Genomic DNA, 5,137 nt, shown 5'->3' on the forward strand with positions numbered 1-5,137 from the left:
GCTCTGTCTCAAAAAAAAAAAAAAAAGATTCTTGATGCTAGCCCTTTGTCAGATGTATGCAAATATTTTCTCCCATTCTGTAGGTTGTCTAAGTGCTCTATTGATTGTGTCCTTGGCTGAGCAGAAGCATTGTAATTTAATCAAGTCCCATTTATTTATTTTTCTTGTAGCTATGATTACTTCTGAGATCTTCATCAGAAATTTTTTGCCCAAGCTGATATCTAGAAGAGTTTCTCCAACATTTTCTAGAATTCATATGGTTTTGTGCTTATACTTAAGTCTGTAATCCATTTTGAATTAATTTTAATGAGTGGTGAAAGACATGAATCCTGTTTAAATTTTCCCAGTAACATTTATTAAATAGGGATTTTTTTTTCTCTAGTGTATATTGCTGTCTATTTTGTCAAGCATCAGATGTCAAATATGTGGATGGTTTTATATCTGGGTTCTTTGTTCTGTTCCATTGGTTTATGTCTTTATTTTTGTGCCAGTACCATGCTGTTTTGGTTACCATACCCTTGTATTATAGTTTAAAGTCTGATAAAGGTTTTTTTGTTTGTTTGTTTGTTTTGCTTAAGGTTGCTTTGCTATTTGGACTCAAAGTGTAGAATTGTTTTTCCTGTGCTGCCAAAAAATGGCATAGTTTTTTGATGGAGATTGCATTGAATCTGTAACTCACTTTGGGTAGTATGGACATTTTAACAATGTTAATTCTGCTGGTCCATGAGCATGATGTGTTTTTCCATTAGTTCACATCATCTGCAGTTTCTTTCCTTAGTGATTTGTAGCTTTCTTTGTAGAGATATTTCACCTTTTAGATATCTAGGTATTTAATTTCTTTGTCACTATTGTTGAAGGTATTTAGTCTTTGATTTGATTTTCAGCTCAATCATTGTTGGTGTATACTGATTTGTGCACATTTATTTTTGTAGCCTGAGATTTTGCTGAATTTATTTATCAATTCCAGGAGTCTTTTGGTGAATTCCTTAAGTTTTCTAGCTAGAAGATCAGCAAATAATTATGGTTTGATTTGACCTCCTCTTTACCCATTTGGATACCCTTAGTTCCCTTCTCCAACCTGATTGCTCTGGATAGTAAACCTAGCATTATGTTGAATGGAAGTGAGGACAGTGGACAACCTTCTCTTGTTCCAGTTGAGAATGATTTCAGCTTTTCCCCATTGAGTATGACATTGTCTGTGAATTTGTCATACATGGCTTTTATAATTTTGAGATAGTCCCATCTATGCCTACTTTGTTAAGAGTTTTTATGATAAAAGGGTGCTGAATTTTGTCAAATGCTTATTTGAATCTTCGAGGATGATCATATAATCTTTGTTTTGGCTTCGGGCCATGTGGTGAATCACATTTATGGATTTACTTATGTTGAACCATCCTTGCATCCCTGAGATAAAGGCCGCTTGGTCATGTGGATTATATTTTTGGTGTGCCACTGAATTCTGTTTGCTAGAAATTCATTAACTATTTTTTTCATCTATATTCATAAGGGATATAGCTTTATAGTTTTATTTTTTTTTTATTATGTCTTTCCTGGCTTCAGTATCAAGGTGATACTGGCTTTGTAGAATGAGTTGGGGAGGATCTCTTCCTTCTTGATGTCCTAAAATAATGTCTGCAGTATAAGTACCAATTCTTTTTATGTCTGATAAAAATCTATTTTCCCCCAATGTATATTTCTGTCAAGCATCACATGGCAATATACGGATGGTTTTATATCTGGTTTCTTTGTTCTGAGACATTTTTTAATTGGACAATTTTTTTTGTCTTGCTTCAATTTTATTGCTAATAATTGGTCTGTTCAGGAGTTCTAATCCTTCCGGATTCAGCCTTGGGAGGTTGTGTATTTTCAGGAATTTGTCTATTTCTTCAATAGTTTTGAGTTTATATATACAGATGGTATTTTGTATTTCTATGGTAACAGTTGTAATATCTCCTTTTTCATTTCTGATTGAGTTTATTTGTGTTCGTTCTCTTTTATTTCTGTTAGTCTAGGTAGACGTCTATCAATTTTGTTTATCTTTTCAAAAAATGAACTTTTTGTTGTGTTAATCTATTGTTTTGTTTTTTATTTTCAATTTCATTATTTCACTTAGTTCTGATCTGACCTTAGTTATTTCTTTTCTTCTGCTAGGTTTGAGGTTGGCTTGCTCTTATTTTTTTAATTTCTTGAAATTATTTATTAGGTTGTTGATTTGTGATTTTTCTGTCTTTTTGATGTAGGCATTTAAGGATATGAATTTTTCCCGTTGGGACTGCTTTTGCTGAATATCACGGATTTTGATAACTTGTGTCCCCTTTGTCATTTAGTTTGAAGAATCTTATGATTTCCACCTGAATTTCCTTCATGACCTAATAATCATTCAATAATAGATTGTTTAATTTACATGACTTTGTGTAGAATTTTATTTCTATTGGAGTTGATTTCTAATTTCATTCCACTATGTTCTGAGAAGATACATGGTATAATTTTTATTTTTTTCTGAATTTGTTGAGACATGTTTTATGGCCACATATTAATATTAGATAATGTTCCATGTAGTAACGAAAAGAATGTATATTCAGTAGTTTCTTTGGTAGAATGTTCTGTAAATGTCTGTTAGGCCGATTCACTCTAGAGTCCCATTAAAATCCAGTGTTTATTCATTTTCTGTGGGGAGGATCTTTCCATATCCCTCAGTGGGGTGTTGAAGTCCCTGACAATTATGATGTTGCTTTTTATCACTTTCTTTAGATCTAGTAGGATTTGCTTTATGAACCTGGGTACATCTGTGTTGGGTACACAATATTTAGGAATGTTATGTATTCTTGATGAATTGCTTCTTTTACCATAATGTACCATATTTGTCTTTATTTACTATTGCTGATTTGAAATCTATATTATCTGATATGAAAATGACTGTACTTCCTTTTGATTTTCATTTGCATGGAATGATTTTTCATCCCTTTACCTTGAATCTGAATGATTTCTTTTGGGTTAGATATGTTTCCTGGTGACAGAAGAGATTTGGTTTGTATTTTATTAATCCATTCAGCCATCCTATGTCCTTTGAATGGGGAATTAAGCAGTTCATATTTTTCAAATGAATTGATAAATGGGGTGCATTTACATATATCATTTTGGGTAGAACTTTGTTGCTTTGTTTTACCACTTGATCCATTATTTTATAATGGCTCTGAGTTTTAGCTTTTGGTTAATTTTACAATAGTGAGTTTCTATTGTGTTGATTAAGGGATAATTCAAATCTGTGTATTTCCTGCAGGACAGGTCTGGTCTTGACAAATTTCCTCAGTATTTGCTTATCTTAAAAAGTTATCATTTCCCCTTCATATAAGAAACTTAGTTTTGCAAGATACAGGGTAGACATTCTTCTGTTTGAGATGACTGAGAATGGAGCCCCTGGCCCTTCTGGCTTATAAAGTCTCAGTTGAGAAGTCTGTGGTTAACCTGATGGGCTTTCATTTGTATGTTACCTGATGTTTCTGTCTTATGCTTCATAAGAGTTCCTCCTTCATGTTAATTTTGACTAGTCTGATGACTATGTGTGACAGCCTCTGCAATGAATCTTCTAGGTATTTTTTGAGCTTCTTCTACCTGGATATCTAAAATTCTAGCAAGAATAGGAAGTTTTCCTCAATAATTCCCTCAAACAGCTTTTCTAATCCTTGTGTGTCTTCTTCACCCTTACAGATGCCTATAATGCTTATGTTTGGCCTCTTTACATGATCCCATATTTCTTGTAGACTTAGTTCATTCCTCTTAATTCTCTCTCTCTCTTTTTTTTTTTAATCTTTGACTGACTTGTTTAATTCGAAGGGGCTGACTTCAAGCTCTGAAATTTTTTTCTTCTGCCTGCTCTAGTCTATTTTTTTAATTAAATAATAACTTTATACATTGATGCATTTATGGGGTTCAGTGTACTGATTGGATATACAATGTGAAATGCTTACACTGAACTAAGCAACACATCCATCACAATTATAATCTTCTTAATAGTTTTGAAATATACCATTGCATCATGCACATTAGGTAAGGTCCCCACAAATACCTTCCTTCCTTTCTCCCCTTCCTCTTCTTCCCTTCTACTTACTGGATTATAGTTATGTTTTACCATTCATATGAATGTGTAGGTGATTATATATTGATTTCATAGTAGTATTGAGTACATTGGATACTATTTTATCCATTCTTGAGATACCTTACTAAGAAGAATAGTATAGTTCCAGCTCCATCCAGGTAAACATAAAAGATGTGACGTCTCCATCTTTTTATGGCTGCATAGTATTCCATAGTGTACATATACAACCATTTGTTAATCCAGTCATAGGTTGATGGGCACTTGGGCTGTTTCCATGTCTCGGCAATTATAAATTGGGCTGCAATAAACATTCTGGTGCAAATGTCTTTGTTGTAAAATAATTTTTGATCATCTGGGTATATACCTAGTAGAGGAATTGCAGGATCAAATGGTAAGTCTACTTTTAGTTCTTTGAATGTTCTCCAAACTTCTTTCCAAAAAAGGTTGTATTAGCTTGCATTCCCACCAGCAGCATAGAAGTGTTTCTTCTCTCTGCATCCAGCCAACATCTGTAGTTTGGGATTTTGTGATGTGGGCTAAGCTTACTGGAGTTAGATGACATCTCAGAGTGGTTTTTATTTGCATTTCTCTGATAGTTAAGGATAATGAGCATTTTTTTATGTGTTCGTAGGCCATGCACCTGTCTTCATCAGAGAAGTTTCTGTTGAAGTCTCTTGCCCAAATAGAAATGGGATTATTTTTCTTTTCTTATTGATTAGTTTGAGTTCTCTGTGGATTCTAGTTATGAGACCTTTGTCAGAAACATAACCTGCAAAAATCTCCCATTTTGAAGGTTTTGTGTTCGCTTTACTTACTGTGTTCTGGGCTGTGCAAAAGCTTATTCTTAAGACTTTATACTGTGCTATATTTCCTTGAATGGATTTTTCATTTCCAGAAGTTTTTTTTTTGAGAATTATTAAAAAATAGGCTTGGCGCCTGTGGCTCAAGCGGCTAAGGCGCCAGCCACGTACACCTAAGGTGGCGGGTTCAAATCCCCAGCCCGGGCCCGCCAAACAACAATGATGGCTGCAACCAAAAAAT

Source organism: Otolemur garnettii, unplaced genomic scaffold (genome assembly GCF_000181295.1).
Source record: "Otolemur garnettii isolate 467f Iridium unplaced genomic scaffold, OtoGar3 scaffold00319, whole genome shotgun sequence".
NCBI lineage: Eukaryota > Metazoa > Chordata > Mammalia > Primates > Galagidae > Otolemur > Otolemur garnettii.